At 36.6% G+C, this 19445-nt stretch overlaps 1 protein-coding gene across 44 annotated transcripts in view; it reads left to right on the forward strand.

The window, feature by feature from the left end:
- PTPRD (protein tyrosine phosphatase receptor type D) overlaps positions 1-19445 on the forward strand; it is a 2298568-nt gene that overhangs the window by 2237562 nt on the left and 41561 nt on the right. The gene's annotated exons all lie outside the window — the stretch shown is intronic.

A 19445-nucleotide genomic window follows, 5' to 3' on the forward strand; every position in this document is an offset into this window, starting at 1 on the left:
AGGATGGATTTGACATAGATGCATATTTCCCCTGGAGATAGTAGGTGGCTATGGTCCACAGCTATTGTCTTTTCCCAGTGAAGAGAAATAAACAAACACAAAATTAAGTGGGCACATGGCTATAAATATGTAAAACAAAAAATAATATGTGGGGGAATATTCTTAAAAACAAATTTGTATTGTTTGACAAGTTCTTGTGGGCTGGACTGATACAACCTTTTTACTATTTATAGGGAAAAAAATTACTGAACAAAATAATATATCATACAAGCTTTAGGGAGACTATCTTATTGCTTAAAGATGCCTTCTGTACATTAGTAATATCAAGTCTCATGACAAATCACTAATTTGATTTTTTAAAATGTATTTAATAGAATATATACAAGTTCTATAATTTGGAAGAAGTTGTTTTATGTACTCAAAGGTAATAAGTTGTATTTCTCTTGAAATGTATAGTTTGTATTTTTTGCTTAACTCTTAACAGCTACATCACCACTCAGATTGCGATATATATAAATGTTTATAGATGTTTAAATATTAAGCTGATTTCTTCCAGTTGTTTGAGTGCCTCTTAAGTATAATTATTAGCAGACTACTCAAGCTATCTGGTCAGTCTATTTATTACTATATAAATGTATAGTGCATATAATTTCATGATAGTTCTTTATAACCTGAGAAATTCAAATATGAGAAAATATTGCTTCTTCCACAGATAAGTAAAATAGAAGTCTGGGAGTATAGGAAAAACCCAAGAAAGCATCTATCGTAAATCACTTCTATCGTGACTTAATACCATCACTCTCTTTCATACCCCATATTATACTATAATATAATATAATACAGTAGACCCTAGAAAAGGAGCTAGTTTTTTAGAAATGGGGTCAACGGGTTGATCAGAATAAAAGCAGTGAAATTCACCTAGCCAAACCATGCTACAATGCTCATTGTTAAACAATGGGCTGGCAAATTCCAAACAGGATAAAGTTTCTCTTTTCCAGCAAATGTTTTCCTAGATAAAAACTAGTAATAACATTACCTTGTATTTATGGAGAGTATTTTACTAATTTCAAAGCACTCCCCTATGCTTTCTTTTGTTTGATGTTCATAACAACAGTATGTTGGGTTAAGAGAATTATGTTGGGTTAAGAGAATTATGTTGGGTCAAGAGAAGTGAGAGGCTACAAAGTTTGCTTCAAGTACTGATAACTAAGAAGGTGATGGCATAATCGGCCTCAAGTCTTATCTAGATTCTTGTCTAGATTCTTGTTTCCCTACATCCAAGACAGGGTCCTTTGAGGACTGGCCACTCCAGTTGCAGTTTTCTGCATGATTGTAAAACATTAAAAATTATTTTTAATTTGAGCAAGTGGTTTTACATCATGAAAGTAGACTTCTGGTTCTCCTGCCTTTTGCTTTTAACTCAGGTGCTAGTTTGATCAGTCTGTATGCTCTGTACACACAGTTCTTTGCAGGCCTCAAAGAGCCAATGTACCTGATTATATGGTGCCTCTGCTTGGTCAGAGCTGACCTTGATTATAAAAATCACACATGAAACACATGAATTGTTTTCAGATAGATAGAGTTTGGCCAAAGGATAGAGAAACAGAAAATTTGGGCTAGCAGAAGAAATGTTGCCCTTATATGCCTAATGGCAAAAATACGGTACACACACACACACACAGACACGTGTGTAATTATATGTTTAAGATAATAGGAACAAAAATTAGAGACACATAATTTGGGAGTTTTCACTGAAAAACAGCATGATGATTTTTTTCACATTGCATTTCAAAATACAGAATCTGTGCTTTCTCCAAATGTTCTTCCCATTTCCGTAAATTAAAGTGGAGGCACTAGAAAACTGAGATAGATAGATAGATACATAGATAGATAGATAGATAGATAGATAGATAGATAGACAGACAGACACATACACACATACATACATACATATGTAATTTTTAAAATGCATTTCACCCTCTGTAGATTATAAGCAAGGTATGGGTTTCATGCTAGGCACCGTGACGGATACAAAAATGTTTGCAAGCAAATAGCAAATATGAGAGATAAGATTAAATAGCTGTAATGCCTTATTTTGAGAAAATACACACACACACACACACATACCCCGCATCCATGTTATGTTAAGCCACCTGGACTCACCTCTGAGAGAGACAGGCTACTCAGGAGAAATAAGGAAACAAAGATGAATGTGCTGAGCTAATAGCTGCTGACATTTGGAAGTGCTGTGCCTGAGGCTCTGGAGAAGCTGCTTATTGAAACAAACAACAGAAGAGTAGGTATATTGGTGGAAGAAATTTGTTAGCAACTTCAAAACAATGAGGGAAAGGAACTGCATAAACTGAGCTCTGTGAAATAATTACCCATAGGTAATTTTACATGTCTGGTAAGAAGTTTTGGCCTCTTTATTTAGGAGGGTCATGTCAACATCGTCAACATCCATATTATCTTGAATCCTTGAGTTGAATACAAGCCAAGTTAAAACTTGACAGTATAACGTTTTGTGACAAAGCAGCAGATTAAAGTCATTCTTAAATGACAGTTATTCGTGTAGCATCCCAGAAATGCTAGTTTAGAAACCATTTCTGAGCAGAAAGAAACTATGCAAAAAGCCACAATAGCCATGTTACAAAGGGATACTGATCACGGTTAATCATGATCATGTTACACATAATCACAAAAAATAGTCTGGAAGGTAAATACTGTATTTTGTGTTGTGATTTCTTTTATTATGTACTAAACTTTTTTTCTATATTAAGTAGTGACAAAGTAGATCCAAGCCTTCTGCCCAATATATCCTGTGAGAATGGAGGAGGTTTTAAAGAAGTCAGGTAGTAGCCCAAAAAAGGTCGGGCTGGCGGTGCAGTACAGAAAAAGGAAATTATGGTCCTCCAATGATTCTGTGCCGTAATTGGACTAAGACAAAAATGAGCCATTAAGTAAAAGAAATTCTAACAATCAACAACAAAAAAGAATTTTAGGGATAGCCTAGGGCAACAAGCGCAGACAAGGCCTTGGAAGGTCAAGGAGGACAGAGTCTACCAGATTTCTAAAAGAAAGAAGGTCTAGTTCAACAGGCAAGCAAGGAAAGGCCAACTCTAGTTATCTATCAGTTCATACAGAGCATAGAATCTCAACATTGAGAGTACGCACTCTGGAGAGATACAATGCCTAAGTAAAATATCAGCTTGTTTACTTACTGGCTGTATGCCTTTGGACAAATTATTTAATCTCTGTTTCTTCACCTGTAAAATGGGATAACGCTATAGCAATGAGAATTTTATAAAACGTAAGATGTCATAAAATAGATACATATAAAGCACTTGAGACAGTGCATGGCATATAGAAGTATGCAGTAATTTTAAATTATTAATAATTATTCATTACTAAGTACCTTTTAAAAGCTGTATGTATATTTAGAACTCTGAGAAGAAAAATTCAACATGAATTTGGATATCATCTACATAACCTGAGCCATCCATTTTATTAAGTAACAGATGTTTATAAATATCCAAATCATTAAATGAATGGATTTTTTCAAATGTACATATTTTCTACTATGGCAATCCCATAAGACTTTTCTCAGTGAGAGAGAACATGTTGATGCTATGTGTTAGAGAGGATCATTTATAATAATACATCTGTCTGTATAAAGACCTGAGAAACCTTTCAACTCTTAAAATGATGCTGTTAAAGGAACTTAATGCCGTTGTCCTTGATGCCTTCAAGATGAGGTCTGAACTGCTTATCATTGCATTCATGCCCCTTTGTAATTTAGGCTGATCTCACCCTTCGCACCTCATTGTTGACTCCTTGGGCCATCTTCTGATAGCTGCACATTCCAAATATCTTCATCTCTGGATCTCAGCCAGAGATATTTATCTGGTCTAGAATTTCAACAATTCCCCTTCTCTACCTGATGGTGTTCAACCTTGATGCACAATCCAACTTAAATAGCACTTTCTATTTGTATTGCAGAGGTTGTAAACTGGCTTCAGATGGTTTTGTTGATATACCCGATAATTTTTTAAAAATTTGAGCATGAATTTCTTTAAGCTGGAATGCACTATCCAGTTTTGCAAACCCTTCCCACTCCCTATTATTTTATACACATTTATGACATTGCTTTATCTTGTAGACATTTGAGTTGTAACTCTGGAGAAACATTTTAAGCTTATTCCCCATTTCTCTTCCCACAGGAAGAATTAAATATTCTCTAAATTCTCATAGAATAGGTTCACACTTTGCAAGTTTAGCTATATGTGTACAGATCATATGTACCTTGAGATCTCAGAAGGCATGAGTAATGGCTTATGTACATTTTTACCCCCAGCTCTTACACCTTAGTAAGCACTCAATAATTGCTTGTCCAAGTTTGTTGAATTCCATATGGCATTTTAGTAATTTTTACAAAAATAGTAAGAGTTTCAAGGCTGGACTGATTTTTTTTGGTTTGTTTTTTCACCTTGGAGACTATATTTTTTTCCCTTTATATTGGGGTATTTCTTTATGAGAGCTTAATTTTTAAATTGCCTTTGCCTTACTTATAACTGAGTTCCTTTTTCTACTACTCTACATTTCATGTTCTTTCCCACATACCATCTATTCCATGATTAAATTTAGACATAGCTCCCCATTTTGTAGCAATACTAATAGTTCAGGATAGTTGAGCCCTTATTCAACATCAAATAATCTTTCTTGCCAACTGAAGAGGCCCTGTCGTAAGTGCTTTATATGTGTTACTGCTTTTCGCTTCCCGTGGTAATTTACAAGGAGTAATTTTAGTCTCCCATTTCACAGAAGAAAAAACAGCAGAGGCCAAGTAAGATCAGCTTGCTTGCCTGAGCTCATACTACTAGTGGTGGCAAGGCCATTATGTTCCCCATGTTGCATGGCCCTATAAATCAGGCAGATTCTCCAGACTTTAGGTCCCATGATGGTTTTTAGCTCCCCTTTCTGCTGTCCCTTTGGGGGCATTTCTCTGTCAAGCCTTCCCTGGTGACCTGGTCAGAATGAGCCACTCCTTCCTTTTTGATTCCATACCACATTGCTATATTCTGGCCTTTCTTTCACTCTTTCTAAATCAAAGGCAATTGCTAGCATGTGAGTCTTTTCCATTCCTTAATCACTTGAACATAAGTAATCACAACAGCTACCAATCATGGAGCCATTACTGTTTTCCAAGTATTACTGAGCACTCATTTAATCCAGAAAATAGTATATTTTGCTTGCAAAGAGCATTACGCACAGGGAGGTAATAAGTGATTTGTTCAAGGTCATACAGCATATACATTTCATCCTGATTTCAAAGTCCATGGCCTGTTTACCCATCATTATATCCAGTTCTTACTCTTCATATTGCAGAGACCACCTAGTCCCTTACACTTAGCTCTTTACTGCACATGTGTAAAGGTTGTCAGATATTTGCCATTATCTCTTCACAGCACATATATATATATATGTGTGTGTGTGTGTGTATGTGCAGTGCATGAATAGAGACATATAGTATTGTTTTTATCTTATTTATAAAATGTGATTTTGGGGCAGAACTTTCTATTTATTAAACTGAGATTTTCTTAGAGGTCATGGATTACATTTTCCTATATCGTCTTAGTCTTCCGCTTAGAAACTAAGGCCGTTTTGTTCCACTTTTGAGCCTTGTTCCTTATGTTGTTTTATAGAATAATTTGTGGCTTTATTCTAAACCACATATTCTATAAAGACTATATTCTAGTACCAGAGGGACGTGACAACTGATTTGCTCTAAGTATTTGCATTTGTTAGGAATGAATACATTGGGAAAAAGCTGTAATTTCAGTGAATCAGTTGTAAAACCTTGACCCATGATACTAAATCTTATGTCACATTAACTCTTTTTAAGACAAAAGGAAGACTTTTTATTCATAAGAGAAACATTTATTTATGAAAAAAATTGAAAAGGGGATAGATCACAACTCCTGAATTGATCTTCTAAGTGAAACAGTCTCAAGGAAAATAAAATAAGCTTCCTGAGTATCACTTAAATCTATCACAATCATAGAATCAAACCACTCTTCAGAACTGGAAGGAATAGGAACTGCATACCAGATAGAGAGCAATAAGGTCCTAGAAGCACCAGCAGGCCACTAAAATGGCCCAGTAAAAAAATCAGATGCCAGTTTGGGGTTGTAAAAACTCCTAAGTTCCAATCTTCATAATACTTTTTGACTTTGCTTATGGAAGCACAACCAGGAAACTACGTAGGCCATATTCATAGCATAACCATGTACCCCTAAGCCCAACCCAATAGTGATGAAAATGGCCTTTTCGAAGTCAAAAGATTTTGGAAAGCATTGCATAAGAGCATAAAAACAAAAGACCTTGTGATCCAAAGAAGCTAAGAGTGCTGTGGAAAATTGTTTAATACATTTTTAAGCATTCATTCTAAATTCCATTTTTATTTCTTCTAATGTTCCATTCAAATGTCTCTTCAGATCAAAGACCACAAGTATTGCCAAAGCATGTGATAGTTTTGAGATGCTGACAAACGTGAACCATAGACCCATGTTTTCCTTAAACCTGGGGTTTATTTTTATGTGTAAATTACGTAATAGGAGATGCTAGCCTTCTGTAGATGAAAGGTAGGATTGTTAAAAATGCCAACATCTCGATAAGAATGGGTGGAGTGTACAAATTATGTCCTTATTTATGGAAACATTTTAAGGTAAGGAAAAATAATTATGCCATGTGGAACCCATTATGCCAGATTCTGTTTTTATACACCAATAATTCTGTATAAGAAGCAAATGCGTAGTTTATGAAACAACATAGTGATAAAAACAGGAGGCTGGGTCTTCAATCTATTGATGGCACAGTCCTATGATAGAAAAATATCTTCCTTCTACCAAAATAGTTTAAAAGTAATGGAACCAAAAAAAAAAAAAAGCATTAAAAGGAATTGCATAGTGTCCCCAGTAGGTATAAAGTGTAAAACTCAAAATGGAGAAGTTGAGGTGCTAGGAAGAGCACTCTGGCTGCCTGATGAAATGCAGAATTTATTTGAAAAGAAGCATAATAGATATAAATGCAGTGGAAGAGAGGTGAGGCCAATAGTAATACAATACTATCTAACTTCAAAATCATATACCAGGTCTATATGATGAAGGTTCCTTCAAGGGCAACTGAGAACCTATCACCAATCCTGTTCCCATTTCGTGCCTAAGAATAGCAACCAACTCACTTTTGTGTTGTAAGTGACTGTTTACAGAGCATCTCCCCATCACTTATTTTATTTGATGTTTATGATAAGAGTGGCAGATGTGCATTATTACTTTCCTCACTCTCCAGCTAAGGAAATTGAGACCCTGAGAAGTTAAGTGATTTGCTGAAGAAAACGTACTTAACTAGTAAGCGGAATCAGAAGGAGAACCCCCTTTCTGATCTATGTGTATATTATACTGCCATTTTCCATTTTGCTCAATGTGTATCCTACAAATGGGGGTAGAACTGTCCCTAACCTACAAATGAGATGGCTCTTAGCACATAGAGCTGCTCTTAGGGGCCAGCATTGTATGGTAGTGAAAACTCTGCAATTGAAATTGTTCTAACAAACAGAGTTCAAATCTTAGCTGTAGTATTTACTGCATCTGTGACCTCAAGCACATTAAACAATCTTTGTAAGACTCAATTTCCTGATCAGTAACGTGGGGATAATAGTGGTATTTCTTTCATAGTATTGGTTTTAAAGATTAAATAAGAGCTGTGTAAAGTGATTCATTAGCCTGTTACATAGAAAGAAGTCAACAAATGTTTACAGTTACTGACTTTTAAAAATTATTGTTTTACCTCACAGTTATTTAAATTGACTCTGTTAATGTCCACAAAGAATACTATTATATTTTCTGGACTGCGAGTTTGAGTTGTATGTAATTGTTGATTCAGAAGAGTAGAAAACATGTGCATGTATACATTAACATAGAAGATGGGTGGCAACCGGAATATTGAATATGGAAAAATGTGTTAAGTACTGTTATAATTATTTCATTGCACTAAAATAAATGCTTTGCTTATTAGAACCAATTGTTTCTATAAGCAGGGTTTCTTAACCTCAGCAGTTTGGACATTTTAGATCATAGAATTTTGGCTATGAGAGCCGTCCTATACATTGTAGGATGTTTAGCAGCATCCCTGGGCTTTGCTCACCACCCTCACCTCCCTTCCCCCCACATTATTACAATAAAAACATGTCCTAGGCATAGCCAAATGTCCCCTTGGATATAAAATCACCCCTACATGAAAACCACTGCTTATGGTAATAAAACTAATTTTTAATTTTGGCAGAATTATTGGGTCCAAACGATAACCCACCTCGAAGCTTTTAACTTTAAAAAAAAAAATGCTTATTTGAATGCAACTCTTATTTTAAATATTGAATGCAACTCTTATTTTAAATATTTGGAGAACTCTTTGTGAGACTTACTTTAATTATAACCTTTTAAAGCATACAGAGAACTAGGCTCATTACTTGAAAAGAAGTCTAATAGTGTTTCTTACCTTGGTCACCAACCATACAAACCATACGCTTGGCTCCAGGTATCTCCTGGCACTAGAAAAATAAATAAATAAGTCCACCTTCAAGGACAAAGATGTGCCACCATTACTGGATTCAAAAGAACAGGCCGTAGGCGTTTAACTCTACTGCCAAAAAGGAGTTCCAAAAATATTTTTGCACCATGGCAGCATTGCATTAAATCTTTGTCCTCTCAGAGTGGCTAGTTTTAAGGGCCATGCTCTTTGGAGTTGATAAATGCTAGTCTTTTGTGCTATGATATTAGTCACATTGCTTCATATTCACACTTGGTATGACGTCCAGCATTTTGGCAGTTCCAAACAATAAGCCCCAGGAGTGCCCTCAAGTGGCATATGACTTAGTGACTGTCCCTTTCTCATTGTTTAATGGAGGCCAAAGATAACAGATGAGATGAATGGAAAGAAAGTGAGTCATAATGTCAGACTGCCTGCTCAAGCTTGCAGGTTCCTGAAATTCTTTGCCCTTTGATTTTTGAGGGTTCAGATTTCTGGGACAGCACACTTATTTTTAAATCACAGAAATTTACCAAAGATAAGTTGCTTATGAAAAACTTAAATATTTTTCATTTTTTGTTTTTGTCTACTTTCTTTCAAGGGACATGAGCAGTCTTGCTTTTTCTGTCTCTTCCCATCTCACCTCCCTCAATACCTCTTCCACTTCTCCCCAAAATTCTTCTCTACATTGCAGTTCATCACGGGAGAGGCAGCAGTTAAGTGTTTCATCAGTGCACGGTGGTGCTTGCTGAGTGTATGGTTTGTCATATCTCTAGTATATTAAAAAAAGAACTAGATAAAATGGGTCAGGATTAACTGTGACTCTTCCATTCTGATGATAAACAGCCACTTGTTCAAATTTCATTTAATATCTGAAAGGGAGAGGATTATGAGAATTATGATTATTTTGAGAATATTTCTTTTCTCTCTGTTCTTGTTCATTTGTTTTGGTGTTGAGCATTGAATCATATTTTAAAATACTATAACCATATTTCTGTTTCTGGTACACCTGTGTGCCATAGGAGTTGGCAGAACGGAGGGTATGTCTATCAGTTAGCATTGCTACCTACAAATACCAACCCAAAACACTGTGGCTTAAAACCACAGTAATTTGTTTTTTCTCGCAAATCTGTGGGTTGACTTGGGGCAGGACATGGATCTTCTGCCTGTCTCTCCTGAGCTCTTTTTCTCAGTCAGCTTGAAGGGCTGGGAAAGCCAAATGGGGTCTCTCTTTCTCCCCAAGGCTTTTCATCCTGGTCCAGTGGGCTCAGGGTTCTGAGGACATCAAAGGGGAAGCTACAAGGCCTTTTGAGACAATTGCTTTTGCTGCATTCCTTGGTTTAAAACAAGTCAGGGGCCATTCCAGATTCAAGGAATGGGGAAGCATACTCCACCTTTTGATGGGAAAACAACAACTCATTTATGACCTCATTTATTCTGCCTCTGAGTGCGACATTGCCGAACCTTATTTACTGGATTGGTGGAACTCTGCTCTCCATGCTCATCAGCCTGGCTAAATACAATGTGAATTTCCCTCCCCAGGCTGGATGAGAGGAGCCAAGCCCCCTAAGCTGACCCCAAAATACAGGGTTTATGAATAGTATATGAAATAGGTAAGAAAGTAGGAAAAAAGTCCATTCTCAAAAATGCATTTCATAACTGCTACCTGATTACTTCTGGTAAAATATCAGCTTGTGGGTAGGAGAAACTTGTGCTCTTAACTCTCCTTACATCCTAACTCAAAAATATTTTCTTTACATCTTCCTGTAATTCAAGATTTACTGGGGCTAGTGGGCCTCTTTTTGAACTCAGAAACAGGACTATGATTCATTCACAGTGAATCATAGCCGTGGAAGGGACATTTCCAGGCTCTCAGACCACTTCCCCTCCTGCAGCCTTCTCTTTTTTTAATTTTTTTTTAAATTTCAGAGTTGAGTTGAGAAAACAAAATTAGGCCAATGAGGTTGACAGCTTTCCCATAGGCTTCCGCTGGACTCAAGTCTTCAGACTGCTAGTCTAGTATGTTTTCCACTGCAGTATGGTCCTTAAAATTTTGTTCAAATCAATTTGATTAAAGGGTCCCTTAACATTTTCTAGATGCATTAGGAAAATAACCAGAAAGCACCTGTATAATGAGAGGAAGTGTTATGTTTGACACCAAGATGATTGGAGTAGGTAATTTTGACACATTAGACCCAATTAAGCATCCCAGATCTTCAAGCCCATGACTAATGGGAAGAAAGGCTGATGGGTAGCCAGGGAGCACCCTGAACGCACTGGGTACCAATTTGGTCAGTGAGGCTACAGCAGCAGAAAATCGTAGAGCGATGCCAAAGGGAGATGGAGAAGATGTCAGAGATAAACTTGTCCCGCCTTGCGGCAGTGCCTGGAGCTGTGATGGTGGAAACCACTTCAGGCCACTAAAAATTACTTTACATGCTGTCTTGGCAGGCCCTGCTCTGGTTCACAGTGGCTGCCTTGTGTATCTGCCGCTCCCGTTGGAGTGCTAGCCTGGCTGTGCCGTGGCTGTGGCATGAGCTTTTTAGTGTCGATATGCTTGGGAGGCCCATCATCTACAATTTCCTCATCTCAGGCTCCAGCCAACTGCAGCAGATGCTATTGTTACCTCTTCTATTGGATAAAGTAGGAAGCAAAGAGAGAAAGAAATTTGTCAATATTGTTTTTCTGCTGGAACCGAAATAAAAACTGTGTGTGGTACACTGTCCAATGATAACCCATGTGCCAAATCTCCATTTTGTGTAACACGCTTATATAAGACTCTGCTTCTGTATTTCTTAACGTAATGTAAATGACCTTCTTGATTCCATTGTAGATGTGTTACAATTATAGCCATTCAGATTTCTCAATTTGGATTTGTGCTATTTCTTGCACTTGCAAACCCTTTGCTTCTGACCATGCCATCTGCTGGAATCATTTATATTTCTTTCACACACTCACAGTGTTTGTTATATGCCAGTATTTAGCTGTGTAAAACTCTGAAATATTGTATATAAATAAACAAATGTTTAGCAAGTATTTTCAAACCCTTTGCCTTGATAACTAGCATTAATAAGGTACATTTGTGTTTCTAACGTAAGTACAGCTGCCGAGAGAATTTCTTGTTACAGAAATGTATGAAGTGACACCAAAATCAGAAGAGAATCCCTTTTGAAATAAAAGCCTGCATATGCAAGCAGTCTCTGTGCTGAAGACAAAGTAAATGATGATGAATTCAGCTAGCAAAAATGTTCTTTTTGGATACAAAACATAGCTGGGGGTGGGGGCTGTCTGTCTTCAAACTCTCCTAAGTTGCTGGACCTTCCAAGTTATCCCATCAAACTTTTGAGCCCCAATAGGACATTGATCAGCCCGCAGAGGCTTACTGATTTCTTTCTCACTGCTCTATTCTGATCACCCAGTTAAGTGCAATGTGAATTTCCTTCACAGGACTGGATGAGAAGAGCAAAACCCCCAAGTACAACCCAAACTAAGGGTTTTTTGGTCAATCTATAAAATAGGTAAGAGAGGAGGAAAAAGGGCCTTTTAATTTTTTTCAGAACGGCCACCTGATCTTTTTTGTTGTTGTTGCCATTTTCACCTGGTTGATTTGCTTTTTCCTCTTGAATCCCTAACTACCCCTAGATGTGTATAGAAGAGTTGTGAATTGGAGTGCCTTTCTCTGTGATTTTTCCCTTCACTGCGGTAAGGCTCCTCCTTGTCACTGAAGCAGAGCTTATATTGAGATTTGACCTATGTGTTGTCTAAATACAGATTATTTGAAGATGCTGGGTTTTTAAAATTATACTGTCCTCCAAGCTAAGAGTGAATACTATAAATGAATGCAGAAGATAAATGTATATAAGATGCAACCTCAAATGGTCACAATGGTAAGCCTCCAAATTTTATCAAGCGCTAGGGTTGTTCGATTTTTATATGGACAAACAGAGACCACGAATGGTCTCCAGATATAATCTATGTTTTACACATGCTCAAAAACCCTAGTAAAAATCAAATACTTCCTAAAGCAGTAAGCAATTGCATATATAGTAGGCAATTTTAAAATGTTAAACTGATAAATCAAGCTCCTGGATCTTTAAATCTTCATTTTAAGTGTGTCTTAATAAAAACAACTCTGAATTCCATGACTTTCACTACATACTTGGTTTTCAGGATCAAAAAAATGATAATTGTAGAAATGTAGAAAAATAAGAGATATTGGATAAAACTGTATGATCTTGTGCAAGTCACTCACTTGACTGAAGTTATAGCTCTGTAGAAAGGTAGAGAACGGTCTGGTCATTTGCCAATGGCATCTTCTCAGAGGAAAACTGGATAAAATCAGATAGATTAAATGCTTGTTTACTTTGATGATGATCATGATGATGGTGATTGGTTTTCTAGAAATCTGTTTCTTTGAAGAAACAACTTTAGTGCAAATTTTGGTTTATAGGTGGTCAGTCATTCTTCACATCCTAAACTCTCACTTTGTCAACCTGAACCAACTCCAATTCTAATCAATTGGGCAGAGGCTTTCTCAGTCTGGACTCATGCTTGCTACTTAGATTTGAAAAACCATAACCAATCATGTTACAAACCACAAAAATCCTCCTCTACAATCTGTGGTTAATATTTCATCCCTCTTTCGTGTGTCTGAAAATGATTGACCTGGTTTCAGACTATTTTCTCTGAGGTACTATAGTCTGAAATCCATTTGCTATCTTGGTTCAATTAAACTCAAACTTATTGGTTTGTAGGGTACAATAGTAAAGCTACAAGCTTAGCAAAACCTCTTCCAGAATTTAGTAAGGAGCTCTGTGAATGTAGTCCAGTTACAAGAGATAGGTATGTATGCCTTTGTTGTTGTGTTTATATTTTCTAAAGGCTTAGGAATAAACACGTCTTTAAAATCTGAGATAATAATCCTACATGTAAGTCATTTTTAGAGTGAAGCTTTGTGGCCTGCATACTGTACAAAGGTACAAATTCCCAAGGTGGTCTTCATACCTCTTGCTGAATTGTTTGCCTGCATTTCTGCATGGGCAATCTTATCAAGTCACATGGTTTTCTGCTAAAGCTTCATCATATCACAGTTTGGCTACGGCCTAAGAAACCAATAGTCCAATCCTAGCTATTGGAAGAAGGTGAGTGGGTCTGAACACGATCCTCTTTGTTATTTCTGCCCTGTGGGGGACTTCTTTACATTTAGAAAGTGCTTTACCTTAAGCGGGAACAAAGGAGGCTGTTTTTTCAGAATTTTTTTTAGTTTGGTCATTTTCAAACATACCCCAAAGTGGAGAGAATGTATAATGAACCCCCAAGCATGCATCACACAGCTTCAATTATCAACATTCCAGGCAGTGTTTGTTAAATGGCAATTCATTTTCTGTTTTTCAAAGAAACTCATTACATAACTGCCATTCAACATCTGAGATTTTAATAGCCTGGGCAACCTTATCTCAGGTAAATATTCAATTTCCATGGACAGAGGTAGTGTAAAGGGCATTTATTACTGCTTTCTCGACTCCAGGTTGAGTGCTTCTAGACTAGGTGTCCTATGCTGTTATAATCTGATGCTTAGACTGCTTTTCTACATCTGAAGTCTTTTATAGCATGAAGTTTCAAAATGATTACAGAGTATTAAAACCACCTCCCTCTTTGGAAAGCTTGTACCCCAAATTGTCCTTAGCAACATTTGGCTTGCAGTCTTTTAAAATTTTCACTCAGCACCTTTACTTTTAATTAGGCTCAGTTCATCAAAGCCTCCACCACTGCCTGTTATTTGACGTCCTAAGTTTCACATTCCCCTGCTAAAACTTTTCTTTTAATCTGTGAAAGCAGAGCTAGATTTAAAATGTTCTGCTACTTCATTGAGAAGAAAGAAGAAAATAGAAAAAAATAGCAGTTTTACCAATCTAAGTTTTACAAATCCGTATGTTGACCATTTAATCTGACCCATTCATAATTGGCATACATAATTCACACCTATTCTGGGTTATAAGAAGTATGAGAAAATCTACAGAAACAGAAAAAAAGGTTTGAACATAAGAATGAAAATCAGTTAGAAAATTTGGGATACCTCATCAATATATGTGCACATTGAATCATGGATTATTAATTGAGGCAGGGGGGTGAATTTCTGTAGTCAAGTATGGGTAAAAGTAAGTTAAACTGGTTTCTTTACAGCAGGGTTTCTCAACCTAATGCATTGTGAGCCTTCAAGAGGAAATTTATAGAACTATTTTTCCCCCCTTGGAATTTCTCTAAGGACTCCAGGAAGTGCTATCATAAAAGAAATGTTTCATAGCCTGGATAATTTGGCTCACAGTAATAAAACGAGATGATGAACTACTAAGTGTAATTGGCTAATCAATTAGCAACATTCAATAAAATGTATATATAAATATAACCAGTAAATATTTATTACAACTTCACTGTGCAAAACTGTGGGTTATAGAGTATGGTATCTCCTTCAAAAAGCTTAATCATCATATATGAAGAGATCTAAAGCAATCAAGACCATTCAGAAGAAACCTTGATCTATATGTTCAGTTTAGACTTGATCGTTTAGACAAAACCTCAAGTGAAGCAAAGAACCCTAAAATGTATGTATACAGTTGACATTAACCTCAAATGCATAACTGTATATTAGATTCACCAGTTTTTAAAATTTGGGACTAAGAACTCTTATTTGAGTGTGACCAATGATTAGCAGATTTAGTGTTTTTAATATCGACAGCAAACAGTATTTTGTTTCTAAAGTTAAGCAACTTTAGAATCCATCTAGATGTTTATAAATATTTTTCCATTTACCTGCAGTTGTGTCACCCTTACCTAATTCAATGGTACTTTATTGGCTGTGATGGGACACAAATTACTTTTACGTCTATCTTTCCAAAGTAATTAACTTGGTTTTTACAGAAACAACTCATTTATTTTGTAACTATATCTCGTCATTTTATCTAAGAATTACATTACTTAAATGAAATGACTGATTATTTTTGGAATAAACATGATGACACCACAAACATTCTAGAGCCACAGACATCCTGGAGAGTAGCCTCCTAACAAACATTGAGCTGACATAGTGCAGTAAGCAATGGGAGGAGCTTTTTGGAGGAAAAGGAAAGCTTGAGTTAAATTGGTTAAATGGAAGTCAGATAAGACCATGCATATTGATAGCCATATGCCTAAGGAAAGGAAGAAATGATGCATCAAACACTAAGTGGTACTTGAGATAAGGGGCGGAAAACAGAACTTTGACACAAACAAAGCAATGCAACTGAAATACAGAGATTTTATTTTAGTCTCTGTTCCTGAGTCTCTCCACCTGTAAAATGCAAGAGAATGGCTTGATGGGTGGCTCTGAAACTTTAGCAAGCACCAGAATCACCTAGGGGCTTTTAAAAATTCAAATAGCTGGCCGGGTGGGGTGGCTCACGCCTGTAATCCTGGCACTTTGGGAGGCTGAGGCAGTTGGAGTACTTGAGACCAGGAATTCCAGACCAGCCTGGGCAATACAGTGAAACCCCGTCTCTACTAAAACTATAAAATTTATATTTATTTTATAAATTTGGTGGCATATGTCTGTAATTCCAGCTACTCGGGAGCCTGAAGCAAGAGAATTGCTTGAACCTGGGAGGTGGAAGTTGCAGTGAGCTGAGATTGTACCACTGCACTCCAGCCTGGGCAACAGAGCGAGACTCAGTCTCAAAAATAATAAAATAATAAAATTCAAATTGCTTGACCCCACCCCTTGAGTTTCTGATTCTCTAGGTTGGGGTGGGGCCTGAAACATTGCATTTCTAACAGTTTCCTACATGCTGCTGATGCTGCTGGTCATGGGGCCGCACTTTGAGAACCACCAGATCTCTAAGATCCCTGCCGAATCTAAAATCTGATTCAATATTATATTACATTTTTTTTTTCCTGAGAGGATTTAAACCAGAAAATAAAGTTAAATATTGGTTTCATAAAATTTATTAGTAGAAGTCTAATAAACTATGCAAGAATAGAAAGGTTGCATATCTACTCTGTGATTAGGCTAACTGAATTAAAATATTCAATTCTAGGTCCTCAATTCATAGAAAAAAGAGAGTACTGAAATTAACATTGATGAAGAAGCTATTATTTAAAATGTATTTTCCTGACAGTATCATAGAAAACTTAGGAAATGGGTTTACATTTTACAGGTGAGAAAACAGAGGCTCTGGAAGAACAAATAAATGATGTATTTAAGACACAAGCTGCAGGTGGAAGAGCCAGAGTTAGTATCTCTAAATTCCATAAAATTTTTGTTTGCCAGCCTGGTTCTTTCATAAAATGAGTACATCACATCAAAGACCATTTGCTCTGTTATGCTTACTTGAAAACAAAATAGTTTCATCAACTCAGTCAGGACTTTAAATTATGTTTAAACTATTTTAATCAGTAAGAAGTGAACCTTCGAGAAAAAAAAAAATGATGGGGGGAATTTTAAAGTGTAGTAAGTCTTTAATTCCATGAGCCAAAACTGAATTTCTTCCCCAAGCTGTAACTTTCAACCATTAGAGGTATGTGGTTAGAGATGGTGTCTATGAGGTCACATTGCATCCTCCTCCCTTAGAACTATGCCACGTGTGAAACAGACACTAAATAAAGTGAGCATTAGAGTAGAAGTGTCACAATCCAAAACGATGCCAGGAGTCATACCATGCAAGAATCTGAAGGGTATAAATGATCTGTATGTATAGACTAAAAAATACGGGAGTTAGTAGAATTACTCTCAAAGACCAAGAAGTAATGGTTTCCTTTGTTACTTAGGGGAAAGAGGGAGGGACTGGGAGTAGGCTATTGACCAGATTTTGTGGATACCAAACCCTGTAGGATACTTACATTCATTTTGTCAGGGTTTGTAAATGTTGAGTCTGGGGCTTGCATTGTAATTAGCATTATGCCTAGTATTAATGGAAATGTATGCTGCATCCCTGAGAATTATCAGGGTAATAAGCATCCTATTCCCAATATCCTCCTCCCTATATGAGGTAGATTAAGTCTGCAAAGAGAAGCATTTAGTGGCCCCGAAAAGGGATGCACCATATAGCGTCCCTAGTATTAAGAAAAAAACTTCATTTTCCTTGAATGGGTTCCTTACTAAGGAGCAGTTTGTTCATCCCTGCTCACCACATTCTCTCCATTTCCAAAACAGACAGAGAGCCAATAAAAGGAACTATTGCTTGTCTCAAATGCGGTATATTTGCTGCTTATATGTTCTTTGATGAATTCAGCCCTCGGTTTATCCCTCTTCAGGGGTTCCAGTCCAGTAAGGAAGGCAGCTTGGGGTCTCCAAATAGGCCTAGACTCCATGAGTGAGGCTGCCAAGGCATTTGATAGAATGAACATTGCCAAGCTGTTCCTGCATCTCTTGGTGAGCTGCTAAAATGAGGCATTGTCTTCAAACGAGGGAATAGCTTTAACTTCAAAGAATTTGTATTCATTTTCTGGTAAAGTTAGGAAAAGCAGCTCATCCACAGCAGTGACTGGAGAATGAGGAAAAGAGTTGGTGTCTCCCCAGAAACTCTGCCCTTCAAAGAAGAATTGTTGGCATTGCAGTGTGATCCCACAGCATGCTGGGTTCCTCATGACTTTGTCAGTTATGGAAGGCATCTCAGGTTCTTTGTAGTGTATAGCTTATGTAACATAGATATCCGTGAGTTAATCCATCAGCAGATTAAATACCCTTCCAGTTACTCAAATATAGTAATTTTATAAGTTTATTTGATAAAAGTAGATTTTCAGATGCTGCCACTCATCATCTATATATTTTAGTGCTTTTGAGTATTTCTATATAATTATATTTAATACTGTAAACTATAAGTGCTGTAATTTCCTTTGACCTGTGTTACAGTTGGATACATTACTTGATCAGAGCTCTCAATGAATCATTTTATGCACACGTATTTAGTTAATTGGTTATTTTTTTCCCGCCTGTGTTTATATGTAATATACTCTATAAGGAAAGGAAATCAGCCTGCGTGCAGCTGAGTCTGGTAGAAGAGCAATTAAGTTCTATCAGAACAAACAGCTGTCAATAATGAGGTCTGAATTAAAATTACTACCAAAGAAAGGAATCTAGACATCTGCAGGAAATGTGAAAATATTTTTATAACCTAATAGCTGAGATCTGGACAGGGGTATCACTGAGTTTTCCCAGCTGTACCTGCAATGTATTCTGAAATATTCCCAGACTGAAAGAACACTGAAACTTATTGCATGAACTAGACTGCATTTAAAAAATAATAATGTTGGCTGCCTTTGAACAGTGTGTATTTTGATTTCATGTAATCAGCATGAAAACTTTCTATTTCAAACTATTTTGCTGTGCCCCTTGGTCATAAAATAAGGCTTAAAAATAGTTCTGTTATCTTTGTTTGGTGTCTTTCCAATCTGGGTTCTATTGCTTAGATATTTTTCTTTCTGTCTTTGGAAAAATACTTTTAGGTCTTATTACATGGTATCTGATTTGCTCGCATTTGGGGTTGTTTCTTGCAAAGAAAACTCAAAAGGTAGGCTTCAGGCATCTGAGTTTTATTACAAGATAATTCCATATATTTTCAGGTATCTGGAGATAGTAAAGTATTTGGTCTTAAGGAAAAGCAGACTTTACGTTTTTGAAAGCAGCCCTTTGCAGTCTCTCCTTTCCATTGAACTTTTTACATTGCTAAGGACAAAAATTCCTTATGAATGAGAGATTGTGATTTTTTTAAATTTATATGTGTGTATGTAAACACACATATGTACATTATTATGAGTGTATTCTGTGCACCATTTTGTCTTTATTTACATATAAAAATGTTAGGAATGTGCCTGTATCCTCATTACCCAAA

This window comes from Gorilla gorilla, chromosome 13 (genome assembly GCF_029281585.2).
Source record: "Gorilla gorilla gorilla isolate KB3781 chromosome 13, NHGRI_mGorGor1-v2.1_pri, whole genome shotgun sequence".
NCBI lineage: Eukaryota > Metazoa > Chordata > Mammalia > Primates > Hominidae > Gorilla > Gorilla gorilla.